Source organism: Sorex fumeus, unplaced genomic scaffold, assembly GCF_029834395.1.
Source record: "Sorex fumeus unplaced genomic scaffold, SorFum_2.1 ptg000051l, whole genome shotgun sequence".
NCBI lineage: Eukaryota > Metazoa > Chordata > Mammalia > Eulipotyphla > Soricidae > Sorex > Sorex fumeus.
Window position 1 is genome coordinate 27,209,088 of NW_026606108.1, and position 19,706 is coordinate 27,228,793.

The window sequence follows — 19,706 nt, forward strand, 5'->3', positions numbered from 1 at the left end:
CTCCGGCTGCCGTAGCCCTGGCCGGGGCGGGGAGGAAAGCTCAACCCGCTCCCCTCCAAGGGACTCCGGGAAGGAACACCGAGGCGCGGGGGCAGAGACTGCACTGCTCTCGTCCGGGATCTGGATTTTATAGTCTCTGAGTCTTGGCCGCTGATGGGATTACACGGCGCCAGGGGGCCAGGTGGTGGGTGTGACCCCCGCCTACTGGAATTTGGAGGATCTGGGTGGAAGATGCTCGACTCCAATTCGAGTAGGCTTGGAGGTCTCGGCCCCGGAACCCGCGTGGCTTTGTCCCTCTGCCAGTACCTTCAGGTGTGCGGAGAGTGGTCTCAGCATGGTGGTGGCTGGTCCTGGAGGTCTCCGGCTGCCGTAGCCCTGGCCGGGGCGGGGAGGAAAGCTCAACCCGCTCCCCTCCAAGGGACTCCGGGAAGGAACACCGAGGCGCGGGGGCAGAGACTGCACTGCTCTCGTCCGGGATCTGGATTTTATAGTCTCTGAGTCTTGGCCGCTGATGGGATTACACGGCGCCAGGGGGCCAGGTGGTGGGTGTGACCCCCGCCTACTGGAATTTGGAGGATCTGGGTGGAAGATGCTCGACTCCAATTCGAGTAGGCTTGGAGGTCTCGGCCCCGGAACCCGCGTGGCTTTGTCCCTCTGCCAGTACCTTCAGGTGTGCGGAGAGTGGTCTCAGCATGGTGGTGGCTGGTCCTGGAGGTCTCCGGCTGCCGTAGCCCTGGCCGGGGCGGGGAGGAAAGCTCAACCCGCTCCCCTCCAAGGGACTCCGGGAAGGAACACCGAGGCGCGGGGGCAGAGACTGCACTGCTCTCGTCCGGGATCTGGATTTTATAGTCTCTGAGTCTTGGCCGCTGATGGGATTACACGGCGCCAGGGGGCCAGGTGGTGGGTGTGACCCCCGCCTACTGGAATTTGGAGGATCTGGGTGGAAGATGCTCGACTCCAATTCGAGTAGGCTTGGAGGTCTCGGCCCCGGAACCCGCGTGGCTTTGTCCCTCTGCCAGTACCTTCAGGTGTGCGGAGAGTGGTCTCAGCATGGTGGTGGCTGGTCCTGGAGGTCTCCGGCTGCCGTAGCCCTGGCCGGGGCGGGGAGGAAAGCTCAACCCGCTCCCCTCCAAGGGACTCCGGGAAGGAACACCGAGGCGCGGGGGCAGAGACTGCACTGCTCTCGTCCGGGATCTGGATTTTATAGTCTCTGAGTCTTGGCCGCTGATGGGATTACACGGCGCCAGGGGGCCAGGTGGTGGGTGTGACCCCCGCCTACTGGAATTTGGAGGATCTGGGTGGAAGATGCTCGACTCCAATTCGAGTAGGCTTGGAGGTCTCGGCCCCGGAACCCGCGTGGCTTTGTCCCTCTGCCAGTACCTTCAGGTGTGCGGAGAGTGGTCTCAGCATGGTGGTGGCTGGTCCTGGAGGTCTCCGGCTGCCGTAGCCCTGGCCGGGGCGGGGAGGAAAGCTCAACCCGCTCCCCTCCAAGGGACTCCGGGAAGGAACACCGAGGCGCGGGGGCAGAGACTGCACTGCTCTCGTCCGGGATCTGGATTTTATAGTCTCTGAGTCTTGGCCGCTGATGGGATTACACGGCGCCAGGGGGCCAGGTGGTGGGTGTGACCCCCGCCTACTGGAATTTGGAGGATCTGGGTGGAAGATGCTCGACTCCAATTCGAGTAGGCTTGGAGGTCTCGGCCCCGGAACCCGCGTGGCTTTGTCCCTCTGCCAGTACCTTCAGGTGTGCGGAGAGTGGTCTCAGCATGGTGGTGGCTGGTCCTGGAGGTCTCCGGCTGCCGTAGCCCTGGCCGGGGCGGGGAGGAAAGCTCAACCCGCTCCCCTCCAAGGGACTCCGGGAAGGAACACCGAGGCGCGGGGGCAGAGACTGCACTGCTCTCGTCCGGGATCTGGATTTTATAGTCTCTGAGTCTTGGCCGCTGATGGGATTACACGGCGCCAGGGGGCCAGGTGGTGGGTGTGACCCCCGCCTACTGGAATTTGGAGGATCTGGGTGGAAGATGCTCGACTCCAATTCGAGTAGGCTTGGAGGTCTCGGCCCCGGAACCCGCGTGGCTTTGTCCCTCTGCCAGTACCTTCAGGTGTGCGGAGAGTGGTCTCAGCATGGTGGTGGCTGGTCCTGGAGGTCTCCGGCTGCCGTAGCCCTGGCCGGGGCGGGGAGGAAAGCTCAACCCGCTCCCCTCCAAGGGACTCCGGGAAGGAACACCGAGGCGCGGGGGCAGAGACTGCACTGCTCTCGTCCGGGATCTGGATTTTATAGTCTCTGAGTCTTGGCCGCTGATGGGATTACACGGCGCCAGGGGGCCAGGTGGTGGGTGTGACCCCCGCCTACTGGAATTTGGAGGATCTGGGTGGAAGATGCTCGACTCCAATTCGAGTAGGCTTGGAGGTCTCGGCCCCGGAACCCGCGTGGCTTAGTCCCTCTGCCAGTACCTTCAGGTGTGCGGAGAGTGGTCTCAGCATGGTGGTGGCTGGTCCTGGAGGTCTCCGGCTGCCGTAGCCCTGGCCGGGGCGGGGAGGAAAGCTCAACCCGCTCCCCTCCAAGGGACTCCGGGAAGGAACACCGAGGCGCGGGGGCAGAGACTGCACTGCTCTCGTCCGGGATCTGGATTTTATAGTCTCTGAGTCTTGGCCGCTGATGGGATTACACGGCGCCAGGGGGCCAGGTGGTGGGTGTGACCCCCGCCTACTGGAATTTGGAGGATCTGGGTGGAAGATGCTCGACTCCAATTCGAGTAGGCTTGGAGGTCTCGGCCCCGGAACCCGCGTGGCTTTGTCCCTCTGCCAGTACCTTCAGGTGTGCGGAGAGTGGTCTCAGCATGGTGGTGGCTGGTCCTGGAGGTCTCCGGCTGCCGTAGCCCTGGCCGGGGCGGGGAGGAAAGCTCAACCCGCTCCCCTCCAAGGGACTCCGGGAAGGAACACCGAGGCGCGGGGGCAGAGACTGCACTGCTCTCGTCCGGGATCTGGATTTTATAGTCTCTGAGTCTTGGCCGCTGATGGGATTACACGGCGCCAGGGGGCCAGGTGGTGGGTGTGACCCCCGCCTACTGGAATTTGGAGGATCTGGGTGGAAGATGCTCGACTCCAATTCGAGTAGGCTTGGAGGTCTCGGCCCCGGAACCCGCGTGGCTTTGTCCCTCTGCCAGTACCTTCAGGTGTGCGGAGAGTGGTCTCAGCATGGTGGTGGCTGGTCCTGGAGGTCTCCGGCTGCCGTAGCCCTGGCCGGGGCGGGGAGGAAAGCTCAACCCGCTCCCCTCCAAGGGACTCCGGGAAGGAACACCGAGGCGCGGGGGCAGAGACTGCACTGCTCTCGTCCGGGATCTGGATTTTATAGTCTCTGAGTCTTGGCCGCTGATGGGATTACACGGCGCCAGGGGGCCAGGTGGTGGGTGTGACCCCCGCCTACTGGAATTTGGAGGATCTGGGTGGAAGATGCTCGACTCCAATTCGAGTAGGCTTGGAGGTCTCGGCCCCGGAACCCGCGTGGCTTTGTCCCTCTGCCAGTACCTTCAGGTGTGCGGAGAGTGGTCTCAGCATGGTGGTGGCTGGTCCTGGAGGTCTCCGGCTGCCGTAGCCCTGGCCGGGGCGGGGAGGAAAGCTCAACCCGCTCCCCTCCAAGGGACTCCGGGAAGGAACACCGAGGCGCGGGGGCAGAGACTGCACTGCTCTCGTCCGGGATCTGGATTTTATAGTCTCTGAGTCTTGGCCGCTGATGGGATTACACGGCGCCAGGGGGCCAGGTGGTGGGTGTGACCCCCGCCTACTGGAATTTGGAGGATCTGGGTGGAAGATGCTCGACTCCAATTCGAGTAGGCTTGGAGGTCTCGGCCCCGGAACCCGCGTGGCTTTGTCCCTCTGCCAGTACCTTCAGGTGTGCGGAGAGTGGTCTCAGCATGGTGGTGGCTGGTCCTGGAGGTCTCCGGCTGCCGTAGCCCTGGCCGGGGCGGGGAGGAAAGCTCAACCCGCTCCCCTCCAAGGGACTCCGGGAAGGAACACCGAGGCGCGGGGGCAGAGACTGCACTGCTCTCGTCCGGGATCTGGATTTTATAGTCTCTGAGTCTTGGCCGCTGATGGGATTACACGGCGCCAGGGGGCCAGGTGGTGGGTGTGACCCCCGCCTACTGGAATTTGGAGGATCTGGGTGGAAGATGCTCGACTCCAATTCGAGTAGGCTTGGAGGTCTCGGCCCCGGAACCCGCGTGGCTTTGTCCCTCTGCCAGTACCTTCAGGTGTGCGGAGAGTGGTCTCAGCATGGTGGTGGCTGGTCCTGGAGGTCTCCGGCTGCCGTAGCCCTGGCCGGGGCGGGGAGGAAAGCTCAACCCGCTCCCCTCCAAGGGACTCCGGGAAGGAACACCGAGGCGCGGGGGCAGAGACTGCACTGCTCTCGTCCGGGATCTGGATTTTATAGTCTCTGAGTCTTGGCCGCTGATGGGATTACACGGCGCCAGGGGGCCAGGTGGTGGGTGTGACCCCCGCCTACTGGAATTTGGAGGATCTGGGTGGAAGATGCTCGACTCCAATTCGAGTAGGCTTGGAGGTCTCGGCCCCGGAACCCGCGTGGCTTTGTCCCTCTGCCAGTACCTTCAGGTGTGCGGAGAGTGGTCTCAGCATGGTGGTGGCTGGTCCTGGAGGTCTCCGGCTGCCGTAGCCCTGGCCGGGGCGGGGAGGAAAGCTCAACCCGCTCCCCTCCAAGGGACTCCGGGAAGGAACACCGAGGCGCGGGGGCAGAGACTGCACTGCTCTCGTCCGGGATCTGGATTTTATAGTCTCTGAGTCTTGGCCGCTGATGGGATTACACGGCGCCAGGGGGCCAGGTGGTGGGTGTGACCCCCGCCTACTGGAATTTGGAGGATCTGGGTGGAAGATGCTCGACTCCAATTCGAGTAGGCTTGGAGGTCTCGGCCCCGGAACCCGCGTGGCTTTGTCCCTCTGCCAGTACCTTCAGGTGTGCGGAGAGTGGTCTCAGCATGGTGGTGGCTGGTCCTGGAGGTCTCCGGCTGCCGTAGCCCTGGCCGGGGCGGGGAGGAAAGCTCAACCCGCTCCCCTCCAAGGGACTCCGGGAAGGAACACCGAGGCGCGGGGGCAGAGACTGCACTGCTCTCGTCCGGGATCTGGATTTTATAGTCTCTGAGTCTTGGCCGCTGATGGGATTACACGGCGCCAGGGGGCCAGGTGGTGGGTGTGACCCCCGCCTACTGGAATTTGGAGGATCTGGGTGGAAGATGCTCGACTCCAATTCGAGTAGGCTTGGAGGTCTCGGCCCCGGAACCCGCGTGGCTTTGTCCCTCTGCCAGTACCTTCAGGTGTGCGGAGAGTGGTCTCAGCATGGTGGTGGCTGGTCCTGGAGGTCTCCGGCTGCCGTAGCCCTGGCCGGGGCGGGGAGGAAAGCTCAACCCGCTCCCCTCCAAGGGACTCCGGGAAGGAACACCGAGGCGCGGGGGCAGAGACTGCACTGCTCTCGTCCGGGATCTGGATTTTATAGTCTCTGAGTCTTGGCCGCTGATGGGATTACACGGCGCCAGGGGGCCAGGTGGTGGGTGTGACCCCCGCCTACTGGAATTTGGAGGATCTGGGTGGAAGATGCTCGACTCCAATTCGAGTAGGCTTGGAGGTCTCGGCCCCGGAACCCGCGTGGCTTTGTCCCTCTGCCAGTACCTTCAGGTGTGCGGAGAGTGGTCTCAGCATGGTGGTGGCTGGTCCTGGAGGTCTCCGGCTGCCGTAGCCCTGGCCGGGGCGGGGAGGAAAGCTCAACCCGCTCCCCTCCAAGGGACTCCGGGAAGGAACACCGAGGCGCGGGGGCAGAGACTGCACTGCTCTCGTTCGGGATCTGGATTTTATAGTCTCTGAGTCTTGGCCGCTGATGGGATTACACGGCGCCAGGGGGCCAGGTGGTGGGTGTGACCCCCGCCTACTGGAATTTGGAGGATCTGGGTGGAAGATGCTCGACTCCAATTCGAGTAGGCTTGGAGGTCTCGGCCCCGGAACCCGCGTGGCTTTGTCCCTCTGCCAGTACCTTCAGGTGTGCGGAGAGTGGTCTCAGCATGGTGGTGGCTGGTCCTGGAGGTCTCCGGCTGCCGTAGCCCTGGCCGGGGCGGGGAGGAAAGCTCAACCCGCTCCCCTCCAAGGGACTCCGGGAAGGAACACCGAGGCGCGGGGGCAGAGACTGCACTGCTCTCGTCCGGGATCTGGATTTTATAGTCTCTGAGTCTTGGCCGCTGATGGGATTACACGGCGCCAGGGGGCCAGGTGGTGGGTGTGACCCCCGCCTACTGGAATTTGGAGGATCTGGGTGGAAGATGCTCGACTCCAATTCGAGTAGGCTTGGAGGTCTCGGCCCCGGAACCCGCGTGGCTTTGTCCCTCTGCCAGTACCTTCAGGTGTGCGGAGAGTGGTCTCAGCATGGTGGTGGCTGGTCCTGGAGGTCTCCGGCTGCCGTAGCCCTGGCCGGGGCGGGGAGGAAAGCTCAACCCGCTCCCCTCCAAGGGACTCCGGGAAGGAACACCGAGGCGCGGGGGCAGAGACTGCACTGCTCTCGTCCGGGATCTGGATTTTATAGTCTCTGAGTCTTGGCCGCTGATGGGATTACACGGCGCCAGGGGGCCAGGTGGTGGGTGTGACCCCCGCCTACTGGAATTTGGAGGATCTGGGTGGAAGATGCTCGACTCCAATTCGAGTAGGCTTGGAGGTCTCGGCCCCGGAACCCGCGTGGCTTTGTCCCTCTGCCAGTACCTTCAGGTGTGCGGAGAGTGGTCTCAGCATGGTGGTGGCTGGTCCTGGAGGTCTCCGGCTGCCGTAGCCCTGGCCGGGGCGGGGAGGAAAGCTCAACCCGCTCCCCTCCAAGGGACTCCGGGAAGGAACACCGAGGCGCGGGGGCAGAGACTGCACTGCTCTCGTCCGGGATCTGGATTTTATAGTCTCTGAGTCTTGGCCGCTGATGGGATTACACGGCGCCAGGGGGCCAGGTGGTGGGTGTGACCCCCGCCTACTGGAATTTGGAGGATCTGGGTGGAAGATGCTTGACTCCAATTCGAGTAGGCTTGGAGGTCTCGGCCCCGGAACCCGCGTGGCTTTGTCCCTCTGCCAGTACCTTCAGGTGTGCGGAGAGTGGTCTCAGCATGGTGGTGGCTGGTCCTGGAGGTCTCCGGCTGCCGTAGCCCTGGCCGGGGCGGGGAGGAAAGCTCAACCCGCTCCCCTCCAAGGGACTCCGGGAAGGAACACCGAGGCGCGGGGGCAGAGACTGCACTGCTCTCGTCCGGGATCTGGATTTTATAGTCTCTGAGTCTTGGCCGCTGATGGGATTACACGGCGCCAGGGGGCCAGGTGGTGGGTGTGACCCCCGCCTACTGGAATTTGGAGGATCTGGGTGGAAGATGCTCGACTCCAATTCGAGTAGGCTTGGAGGTCTCGGCCCCGGAACCCGCATGGCTTTGTCCCTCTGCCAGTACCTTCAGGTGTGCGGAGAGTGGTCTCAGCATGGTGGTGGCTGGTCCTGGAGGTCTCCGGCTGCCGTAGCCCTGGCCGGGGCGGGGAGGAAAGCTCAACCCGCTCCCCTCCAAGGGACTCCGGGAAGGAACACCGAGGCGCGGGGGCAGAGACTGCACTGCTCTCGTCCGGGATCTGGATTTTATAGTCTCTGAGTCTTGGCCGCTGATGGGATTACACGGCGCCAGGGGGCCAGGTGGTGGGTGTGACCCCCGCCTACTGGAATTTGGAGGATCTGGGTGGAAGATGCTCGACTCCAATTCGAGTAGGCTTGGAGGTCTCGGCCCCGGAACCCGCGTGGCTTTGTCCCTCTGCCAGTACCTTCAGGTGTGCGGAGAGTGGTCTCAGCATGGTGGTGGCTGGTCCTGGAGGTCTCCGGCTGCCGTAGCCCTGGCCGGGGCGGGGAGGAAAGCTCAACCCGCTCCCCTCCAAGGGACTCCGGGAAGGAACACCGAGGCGCGGGGGCAGAGACTGCACTGCTCTCGTCCGGGATCTGGATTTTATAGTCTCTGAGTCTTGGCCGCTGATGGGATTACACGGCGCCAGGGGGCCAGGTGGTGGGTGTGACCCCCGCCTACTGGAATTTGGAGGATCTGGGTGGAAGATGCTCGACTCCAATTCGAGTAGGCTTGGAGGTCTCGGCCCCGGAACCCGCGTGGCTTTGTCCCTCTGCCAGTACCTTCAGGTGTGCGGAGAGTGGTCTCAGCATGGTGGTGGCTGGTCCTGGAGGTCTCCGGCTGCCGTAGCCCTGGCCGGGGCGGGGAGGAAAGCTCAACCCGCTCCCCTCCAAGGGACTCCGGGAAGGAACACCGAGGCGCGGGGGCAGAGACTGCACTGCTCTCGTTCGGGATCTGGATTTTATAGTCTCTGAGTCTTGGCCGCTGATGGGATTACACGGCGCCAGGGGGCCAGGTGGTGGGTGTGACCCCCGCCTACTGGAATTTGGAGGATCTGGGTGGAAGATGCTCGACTCCAATTCGAGTAGGCTTGGAGGTCTCGGCCCCGGAACCCGCGTGGCTTTGTCCCTCTGCCAGTACCTTCAGGTGTGCGGAGAGTGGTCTCAGCATGGTGGTGGCTGGTCCTGGAGGTCTCCGGCTGCCGTAGCCCTGGCCGGGGCGGGGAGGAAAGCTCAACCCGCTCCCCTCCAAGGGACTCCGGGAAGGAACACCGAGGCGCGGGGGCAGAGACTGCACTGCTCTCGTCCGGGATCTGGATTTTATAGTCTCTGAGTCTTGGCCGCTGATGGGATTACACGGCGCCAGGGGGCCAGGTGGTGGGTGTGACCCCCGCCTACTGGAATTTGGAGGATCTGGGTGGAAGATGCTCGACTCCAATTCGAGTAGGCTTGGAGGTCTCGGCCCCGGAACCCGCGTGGCTTTGTCCCTCTGCCAGTACCTTCAGGTGTGCGGAGAGTGGTCTCAGCATGGTGGTGGCTGGTCCTGGAGGTCTCCGGCTGCCGTAGCCCTGGCCGGGGCGGGGAGGAAAGCTCAACCCGCTCCCCTCCAAGGGACTCCGGGAAGGAACACCGAGGCGCGGGGGCAGAGACTGCACTGCTCTCGTCCGGGATCTGGATTTTATAGTCTCTGAGTCTTGGCCGCTGATGGGATTACACGGCGCCAGGGGGCCAGGTGGTGGGTGTGACCCCCGCCTACTGGAATTTGGAGGATCTGGGTGGAAGATGCTCGACTCCAATTCGAGTAGGCTTGGAGGTCTCGGCCCCGGAACCCGCGTGGCTTTGTCCCTCTGCCAGTACCTTCAGGTGTGCGGAGAGTGGTCTCAGCATGGTGGTGGCTGGTCCTGGAGGTCTCCGGCTGCCGTAGCCCTGGCCGGGGCGGGGAGGAAAGCTCAACCCGCTCCCCTCCAAGGGACTCCGGGAAGGAACACCGAGGCGCGGGGGCAGAGACTGCACTGCTCTCGTCCGGGATCTGGATTTTATAGTCTCTGAGTCTTGGCCGCTGATGGGATTACACGGCGCCAGGGGGCCAGGTGGTGGGTGTGACCCCCGCCTACTGGAATTTGGAGGATCTGGGTGGAAGATGCTCGACTCCAATTCGAGTAGGCTTGGAGGTCTCGGCCCCGGAACCCGCGTGGCTTTGTCCCTCTGCCAGTACCTTCAGGTGTGCGGAGAGTGGTCTCAGCATGGTGGTGGCTGGTCCTGGAGGTCTCCGGCTGCCGTAGCCCTGGCCGGGGCGGGGAGGAAAGCTCAACCCGCTCCCCTCCAAGGGACTCCGGGAAGGAACACCGAGGCGCGGGGGCAGAGACTGCACTGCTCTCGTCCGGGATCTGGATTTTATAGTCTCTGAGTCTTGGCCGCTGATGGGATTACACGGCGCCAGGGGGCCAGGTGGTGGGTGTGACCCCCGCCTACTGGAATTTGGAGGATCTGGGTGGAAGATGCTCGACTCCAATTCGAGTAGGCTTGGAGGTCTCGGCCCCGGAACCCGCGTGGCTTTGTCCCTCTGCCAGTACCTTCAGGTGTGCGGAGAGTGGTCTCAGCATGGTGGTGGCTGGTCCTGGAGGTCTCCGGCTGCCGTAGCCCTGGCCGGGGCGGGGAGGAAAGCTCAACCCGCTCCCCTCCAAGGGACTCCGGGAAGGAACACCGAGGCGCGGGGGCAGAGACTGCACTGCTCTCGTCCGGGATCTGGATTTTATAGTCTCTGAGTCTTGGCCGCTGATGGGATTACACGGCGCCAGGGGGCCAGGTGGTGGGTGTGACCCCCGCCTACTGGAATTTGGAGGATCTGGGTGGAAGATGCTCGACTCCAATTCGAGTAGGCTTGGAGGTCTCGGCCCCGGAACCCGCGTGGCTTTGTCCCTCTGCCAGTACCTTCAGGTGTGCGGAGAGTGGTCTCAGCATGGTGGTGGCTGGTCCTGGAGGTCTCCGGCTGCCGTAGCCCTGGCCGGGGCGGGGAGGAAAGCTCAACCCGCTCCCCTCCAAGGGACTCCGGGAAGGAACACCGAGGCGCGGGGGCAGAGACTGCACTGCTCTCGTCCGGGATCTGGATTTTATAGTCTCTGAGTCTTGGCCGCTGATGGGATTACACGGCGCCAGGGGGCCAGGTGGTGGGTGTGACCCCCGCCTACTGGAATTTGGAGGATCTGGGTGGAAGATGCTCGACTCCAATTCGAGTAGGCTTGGAGGTCTCGGCCCCGGAACCCGCGTGGCTTTGTCCCTCTGCCAGTACCTTCAGGTGTGCGGAGAGTGGTCTCAGCATGGTGGTGGCTGGTCCTGGAGGTCTCCGGCTGCCGTAGCCCTGGCCGGGGCGGGGAGGAAAGCTCAACCCGCTCCCCTCCAAGGGACTCCGGGAAGGAACACCGAGGCGCGGGGGCAGAGACTGCACTGCTCTCGTCCGGGATCTGGATTTTATAGTCTCTGAGTCTTGGCCGCTGATGGGATTACACGGCGCCAGGGGGCCAGGTGGTGGGTGTGACCCCCGCCTACTGGAATTTGGAGGATCTGGGTGGAAGATGCTCGACTCCAATTCGAGTAGGCTTGGAGGTCTCGGCCCCGGAACCCGCGTGGCTTTGTCCCTCTGCCAGTACCTTCAGGTGTGCGGAGAGTGGTCTCAGCATGGTGGTGGCTGGTCCTGGAGGTCTCCGGCTGCCGTAGCCCTGGCCGGGGCGGGGAGGAAAGCTCAACCCGCTCCCCTCCAAGGGACTCCGGGAAGGAACACCGAGGCGCGGGGGCAGAGACTGCACTGCTCTCGTCCGGGATCTGGATTTTATAGTCTCTGAGTCTTGGCCGCTGATGGGATTACACGGCGCCAGGGGGCCAGGTGGTGGGTGTGACCCCCGCCTACTGGAATTTGGAGGATCTGGGTGGAAGATGCTCGACTCCAATTCGAGTAGGCTTGGAGGTCTCGGCCCCGGAACCCGCGTGGCTTTGTCCCTCTGCCAGTACCTTCAGGTGTGCGGAGAGTGGTCTCAGCATGGTGGTGGCTGGTCCTGGAGGTCTCCGGCTGCCGTAGCCCTGGCCGGGGCGGGGAGGAAAGCTCAACCCGCTCCCCTCCAAGGGACTCCGGGAAGGAACACCGAGGCGCGGGGGCAGAGACTGCACTGCTCTCGTCCGGGATCTGGATTTTATAGTCTCTGAGTCTTGGCCGCTGATGGGATTACACGGCGCCAGGGGGCCAGGTGGTGGGTGTGACCCCCGCCTACTGGAATTTGGAGGATCTGGGTGGAAGATGCTCGACTCCAATTCGAGTAGGCTTGGAGGTCTCGGCCCCGGAACCCGCGTGGCTTTGTCCCTCTGCCAGTACCTTCAGGTGTGCGGAGAGTGGTCTCAGCATGGTGGTGGCTGGTCCTGGAGGTCTCCGGCTGCCGTAGCCCTGGCCGGGGCGGGGAGGAAAGCTCAACCCGCTCCCCTCCAAGGGACTCCGGGAAGGAACACCGAGGCGCGGGGGCAGAGACTGCACTGCTCTCGTCCGGGATCTGGATTTTATAGTCTCTGAGTCTTGGCCGCTGATGGGATTACACGGCGCCAGGGGGCCAGGTGGTGGGTGTGACCCCCGCCTACTGGAATTTGGAGGATCTGGGTGGAAGATGCTCGACTCCAATTCGAGTAGGCTTGGAGGTCTCGGCCCCGGAACCCGCGTGGCTTTGTCCCTCTGCCAGTACCTTCAGGTGTGCGGAGAGTGGTCTCAGCATGGTGGTGGCTGGTCCTGGAGGTCTCCGGCTGCCGTAGCCCTGGCCGGGGCGGGGAGGAAAGCTCAACCCGCTCCCCTCCAAGGGACTCCGGGAAGGAACACCGAGGCGCGGGGGCAGAGACTGCACTGCTCTCGTCCGGGATCTGGATTTTATAGTCTCTGAGTCTTGGCCGCTGATGGGATTACACGGCGCCAGGGGGCCAGGTGGTGGGTGTGACCCCCGCCTACTGGAATTTGGAGGATCTGGGTGGAAGATGCTCGACTCCAATTCGAGTAGGCTTGGAGGTCTCGGCCCCGGAACCCGCGTGGCTTTGTCCCTCTGCCAGTACCTTCAGGTGTGCGGAGAGTGGTCTCAGCATGGTGGTGGCTGGTCCTGGAGGTCTCCGGCTGCCGTAGCCCTGGCCGGGGCGGGGAGGAAAGCTCAACCCGCTCCCCTCCAAGGGACTCCGGGAAGGAACACCGAGGCGCGGGGGCAGAGACTGCACTGCTCTCGTCCGGGATCTGGATTTTATAGTCTCTGAGTCTTGGCCGCTGATGGGATTACACGGCGCCAGGGGGCCAGGTGGTGGGTGTGACCCCCGCCTACTGGAATTTGGAGGATCTGGGTGGAAGATGCTCGACTCCAATTCGAGTAGGCTTGGAGGTCTCGGCCCCGGAACCCGCGTGGCTTTGTCCCTCTGCCAGTACCTTCAGGTGTGCGGAGAGTGGTCTCAGCATGGTGGTGGCTGGTCCTGGAGGTCTCCGGCTGCCGTAGCCCTGGCCGGGGCGGGGAGGAAAGCTCAACCCGCTCCCCTCCAAGGGACTCCGGGAAGGAACACCGAGGCGCGGGGGCAGAGACTGCACTGCTCTCGTCCGGGATCTGGATTTTATAGTCTCTGAGTCTTGGCCGCTGATGGGATTACACGGCGCCAGGGGGCCAGGTGGTGGGTGTGACCCCCGCCTACTGGAATTTGGAGGATCTGGGTGGAAGATGCTCGACTCCAATTCGAGTAGGCTTGGAGGTCTCGGCCCCGGAACCCGCGTGGCTTTGTCCCTCTGCCAGTACCTTCAGGTGTGCGGAGAGTGGTCTCAGCATGGTGGTGGCTGGTCCTGGAGGTCTCCGGCTGCCGTAGCCCTGGCCGGGGCGGGGAGGAAAGCTCAACCCGCTCCCCTCCAAGGGACTCCGGGAAGGAACACCGAGGCGCGGGGGCAGAGACTGCACTGCTCTCGTCCGGGATCTGGATTTTATAGTCTCTGAGTCTTGGCCGCTGATGGGATTACACGGCGCCAGGGGGCCAGGTGGTGGGTGTGACCCCCGCCTACTGGAATTTGGAGGATCTGGGTGGAAGATGCTCGACTCCAATTCGAGTAGGCTTGGAGGTCTCGGCCCCGGAACCCGCGTGGCTTTGTCCCTCTGCCAGTACCTTCAGGTGTGCGGAGAGTGGTCTCAGCATGGTGGTGGCTGGTCCTGGAGGTCTCCGGCTGCCGTAGCCCTGGCCGGGGCGGGGAGGAAAGCTCAACCCGCTCCCCTCCAAGGGACTCCGGGAAGGAACACCGAGGCGCGGGGGCAGAGACTGCACTGCTCTCGTCCGGGATCTGGATTTTATAGTCTCTGAGTCTTGGCCGCTGATGGGATTACACGGCGCCAGGGGGCCAGGTGGTGGGTGTGACCCCCGCCTACTGGAATTTGGAGGATCTGGGTGGAAGATGCTCGACTCCAATTCGAGTAGGCTTGGAGGTCTCGGCCCCGGAACCCGCGTGGCTTTGTCCCTCTGCCAGTACCTTCAGGTGTGCGGAGAGTGGTCTCAGCATGGTGGTGGCTGGTCCTGGAGGTCTCCGGCTGCCGTAGCCCTGGCCGGGGCGGGGAGGAAAGCTCAACCCGCTCCCCTCCAAGGGACTCCGGGAAGGAACACCGAGGCGCGGGGGCAGAGACTGCACTGCTCTCGTCCGGGATCTGGATTTTATAGTCTCTGAGTCTTGGCCGCTGATGGGATTACACGGCGCCAGGGGGCCAGGTGGTGGGTGTGACCCCCGCCTACTGGAATTTGGAGGATCTGGGTGGAAGATGCTCGACTCCAATTCGAGTAGGCTTGGAGGTCTCGGCCCCGGAACCCGCGTGGCTTTGTCCCTCTGCCAGTACCTTCAGGTGTGCGGAGAGTGGTCTCAGCATGGTGGTGGCTGGTCCTGGAGGTCTCCGGCTGCCGTAGCCCTGGCCGGGGCGGGGAGGAAAGCTCAACATTGATAGATTATCATATTATTTTGGAACTTGGAAGTGACTTTGGAGATTCCCTTGCTTTTTAAAGAAACTAATGTTTAACTGTGTTTCAAGCTCAATTTTTTGGGTTAATTTCTCCATATTTTCTCCTCGCATATACATAAAATAAGAGTGAGACAATGTTTGCGAACTAGAAGGGATTTACAAGTTTAAAGTCTTCTAAAAATCTCCAAAAGCTTTATATATTAAGTTTTGTATATTACATTTCAGAGTATACCCAAGAACAGATACCACATTTTGCTTAAGACAATATGCAGTTAGAGAGAATTAGGCCAGTTTCAGTTTCAGATGGCAGAATGAGTTTCTGATTTCTTAAGTCAAAGGAGATTTGTATTAATTTTATTTTTGAAATTGGAGGAAGTTGAATTTGAATCTCTTTCTCCTTACTCTTATGTTCTAAGCTGCTTCAGCTGAGTGAATTTCAATTAAGTAACAGAATCTTTTACCTTTGCTATGTATGTATTTTTAAAAGTAAAGTGTTTAAGAGCCAGATATACCTCAAAGGGTTGAGCAAAATGCTTGCATTCAGGAGACCTAAAATCAACCTGCTGAGCATTGTCAAGAGTGACTTCTGAATCCTAAATTAGAATTATCTTTCAAGCACTGCTAGGTGTGACCCTAATCATCTATGCCCTCCCACCCCCAAAAGCAAAGAGTTAAAAAAAAATGAAGCCCAAATAATTCAATTTTACATCTTTCTTTCTGACTAGAAGCCAATTCTCATTATTCATGCTTAATATGAAAATATACTGAAATGATGAGAGGAAGCTAATTTGTTTTCAGTAGTAATATTTGGGTTTCTGTTGCATACCATTGGTAATAGAAGTACACAGCAGATACTACAAGTCTGCACTATTGCAACACAAAAAGCAAAGACTTGGAACTTCTTTGAATATTTTTTGGGGCGTAGTTTTGGGTCACACCTAGCGCTCATGGGTTACTCCTGTGTCTACATTCAGGTATCACTCTTCACAGTGCTCAGGGACCATATGGGATGCCAGATGATCGGCCATTTGCAGGGCAAACACCCTACATGCTTTGCTATCTGTCTGACCAATCCTTTAAAGTAGAAAGGGTTGTACATTGGGCTGGAGTGATAGTACAGTGGGTAGAGTGTTTGCACGTGGCCTATCCAGGTTCAATCCCTGGTATCCCATATGGTCCCCTAAGCACCACCAGGAGTAATTCCTGAGTGCAGAGCCAGGAGTAACCCTGAGCATCACCAGATGTTGTCCAAAACGCCAATCAATAAATAAATAAAAGAAAAAAGAAAAGGTTTTGAATTCTCTTCAATATTATTTGGGCGATAGTTCCTTAAAAATTGGTCATACTTAAGTCCTTTATCCTTAAGGCAGGTCAACACAAAATAGTGGTGCTCTAAGTAAACTAATGATTTGGCATAATTTCTTTTATTATTTATTTATTTATTGCTTTTTGAGTCACACCTGGCGATGCATAGGAGTTAGTTACTCCTGGTAGTGCTCGGGGAACCATATGGGATGCTGGGGATCAAACCCCGGGTTGACCATGTGCAAGGCAAGCGCCCTCCCCGCTGTGCTCCAGCCCCTGATTTGGCATAATTTCACATGGATATTCTTTAAATGTTTGTTCAAAGATGTTTGAGTGAGGAGTTGTCCATGACAAGCTTGGAGTGAGGGTGGACATAATGCTTGGTGGAGCCTTTCAGCTTGTATGTTCCACTTAACACAATAAAGTCTTGCAATGGACAAAGCCATTTCTTCCTGAAAGGCAGTATAGTGACCATTTATGGATTCTTTAAAATGCTCTTATCTAATTCAAGCTGTGTATCAAACCAACACTTCTAACTACCTCTAGCAACCTACTGAAAGGCTATTGTTTTCTATTCTTTTTTTCTACCTGGTTGCGTTCTAGATGTTTCACTCCTTATAAATCCCAGCTCTCTTCATGGACACTATCTTTTCATCTCTATAGCATGTACTGAGTGTCTGTGATGTGCCAGGCACTGTGCCAGTTACTGGAAATATAAATGTGATTAAGATAGTTTTCCTACTCTTAAGAAAGTCACCTTTAGGGCAAGAAAAGATTTGTAAACAAATACAGTATCAGAGAAGATATTGCAGGCCACTGAAGCAAAATGATTATTACGAGATAGTACTGGTAAGATGCCCTGAAATCCTTGAAAATTAAAATCTTCTTTTTAAAAAAGATACCTTGAGTGTTGCCTTGATCACTAGAAACCTTAACTTTGGTAAGAATTTAAATGAAAAGAGTAGTCTTTTCATTCTTCCAGCTCCCTATGGTTATAACAGGGATGTGAAGAAAGAACTAGAGTATAATAAATAACTACATAAGACTAAGCCAAATCTTTCACTTTATGTACTTTTTTCTCAAATGATTTGTCCCTAGAACTTGCAAAAAGGAAGCTTACTTAGTCCCTGCTACATCTATAACTACATACCCCTGATCCAGATGGTTTCTCCCCTTTGAAATAATTGCAAACAAGATTAAAACTGCATGCAGGAAGTATTCCAGCTGACTTTTGGCTTCCTCTGATGTATACTCCTTAAATAAACCACTGGTAAAATTAGATTAAAAATAATTAACATTAAAGGAATCTCACTACTTATACCAGATCACCTCAAGGTCCTGCTATGTGTGAAATTTGAACCCTGGGATTAAAGTAACTGAATGTACAAGTGCACTAGACTATAGATGTTATGAAATACAAAAAATAATAATAAAATAACTTATTTTGAAGGCATATCTCCACATTGCCTCTGGTACTTAACAGTATGATACAGCCAAGAATCTGGAATAAAAGAGAAATATAGTCCAATAAATTCCCAAGTTGAAAATCCTCATTTCTCTAAACTTACCAGCCATCGGGCCATCTAAATAAAACCACATACCCACAATTTCCTCTAGTGAAGCAGACAAAAAAGAAATATTGATTCTTCCTTGGCAGGTAGTTACTACTGAACACAGCAAGCATGAAGAAAATCTGGGGTTTCTGTCTACTCACCAAATTTAATTTTAACAACAAGACCTTTCTGGTTCCAGGCAATTCCTCAGCAGAGCAGGTCCTGAGTTATGAGGCTATGACATTTCTCAAAGAACCATGATTAGTTCTGCCTTTACTTCCAAGGTATCCCTATGCCACACTGTATTAAATCTCAATGTATAGTTCCAAGTGTCATTAGAACTTCATGTACATTTTAATAAACTATTCTTCAGATAATTACTACATGATAAGATGGTGGACTCTAAAGCTATCTCTACTTGTACAGTGTCAGGCAGGCATAGCTCTAGTGGCTGCTCATCCCAGGCAGGAGTTTCACACACTTATGTGGAAAAAGTGATAGGGATACAGCAGATTCAAGATGCAATTGCTTTTCTAGAGGAGCTGAGAATCTTGGGGTCAAGCTACGCCCTACAGTGGCTTTTAAAAGAAAAGCCCTAAAAATATTCAACAGTTTCTTTTAAGAAATAATAAAGTCAAGGAGGCAACATACTTGTTAAAGTTGGTCTGAGAAACAAGCGCTTGCACACTCATGTTAGTAACAATTTAGTTTTATATCTCTGGACTTTTCTTTTTTTACATCTGAATAAGCTGCTATTTGTCAGGATGACTGACAAGGCTAAGTGTTTATTGAGAAATGCAATTTCTGATTTATTCTCTAATTTTTCAACACCTAGAGAGCTGCTTCTACGAAAGAGCAGAAAGGAGGCCCGGGAGCCAGGCATACATAAGCCAGCACTTAAAATCTTACTTACTGCACCTTTATTTCAATCGTTTCTCCCTAAGTAAAGGTCAATATGGCTGCTCAAAAAAATTTATATAAAAAGGCAATCATCTTAACGGGTTGCCAGGTGCTATTATATTGCCACTGCATAGAATTCAATTAAACTCCGGAAGGGACATCTGTAAAGAAGTCATCGGAAAAAGCACGAAGTTGAAATGTTTTCTGCTTTCTCTGAACAAGCTGCCTTTTCCGGCTCATTGTTTTGTTCACTGATCAGAGTGCTACAGCACCCACTCGAGTGCACTTTCTCTCGCGCTCGGTCTTAGAATCCCCGCACCCACACCGCATGGTTCAAGGATTTAAGGCGCTCGGTTTATTAAATTTCCTCTAAAGGCAACCGAAACCGGTACCAGTAAGCAAGGAAACCCGCTCTCATCGATCCGACTTGCTGTGGCTCGAGGCGGGTTGCTGGCACCCACCAGCCTGTGCCACGCACCCACACCCACCTGAGCCTCCCCACGCTTAAGTCGCTGCTTCCGTCCCGGGCCAGGTACTTCCGCTCGAGCGAGCCAGGTCCCCGCCCCACGCCCTAGCACTTCCGCCCCAGAGGGCTGGAGAGCTGGTTGGTCGTGGCTCTCTAAGCCTATCGCCCCTCCCGGAAGGGAGGTGGTGCAAGGGCCGTGGGAAGAGAGGTGTAGAAACAAAGCGACAAGGTTAAAAAAAAAAAAAGATAAAGAGAGGCACGGAAAAGTACGTGACCCCCCTAGTGTTTGGGGACCGTTAAATACCGAACCTCAGATGTAAGCGTAGTTTGTAACTCTGAGAATGTGCAGTGCGCGTCCTTTTAAACCAACCTCTCCCTGTATTCGTTCTTTCCTAAATTCTTTCACTGTTTACCCTCTTTCTCCAGATAGGCTGGATTAGGGTATGGATAACTCAGTAATGGATTAAACAGACAGCGATACCATCCCTAATCTTAAAAGTTATGTGGACAAGACTTTAAGAAATTATTTAAATAGGTCATGCGTTTACAAGCTAAATACTTTGAAAGGAGAGCATGTGGACCTATGAGGAAATATGAATATGATCTAGTTGAGGAGGTACTTTGTAGGCTGGGATCCTCTGCGCCAAGGAAGGGTGGGATTGGAGAACAGAGTACACTTTGGACTGATAATTATGACCTAGGCATGGAGGGAGTGGAAGAGAGAAGTACAAATCAGGCTATAGAGGGCTGGCAGGAGACAGGCTCCACGTGACTTTTCTGTGCAAAGGGAAACTACAGGGATTCTTGCTTTTTTCTAATTTTTTGTTTGCATGTGGAAATGGGGTTGACCCGACTGACCTAACTATTTCAGAATAGTCATTCTGAAAGGATGACTGTTGAGAAAGGATTGGCTTTGTGAAAACATAGTATAGATGGGCAAGTCAAGGCTGAGTATTCTAGATCCAAGGTGTGGTGGCTTGATTGGTAGCTTTGTAAACAGTGAGAAAAATGAAGAACAATATGAAGAACACTAAAAGCTAACAATGATTGATTGCTCACCATAAACTTTAAACTCATTAATTTGTTTAATCCTG

At 57.1% G+C, this 19,706-nt stretch overlaps 1 protein-coding gene across 2 annotated transcripts in view; it reads right to left on the minus strand.

Moving 5' to 3' along the window:
• CUNH5orf63 (chromosome unknown C5orf63 homolog) overlaps positions 1–18,680 on the minus strand; it is a 35,265-nt gene extending 16,585 nt beyond the window's left edge. Inside the window, exon 1 of one of the 2 annotated variants that reach the window (XM_056124629.1) lies at positions 18,635–18,680. The gene's annotated coding sequence lies outside the window, so the exon portion shown is untranslated. Of the gene's footprint in view, positions 1–17,407; positions 17,589–18,634 lie in introns of those variants that run through there. The other variant, XM_056124630.1, reaches the window with a different exon arrangement.
• Between the last annotated feature and the right edge of the window lie 1,026 nt (positions 18,681–19,706).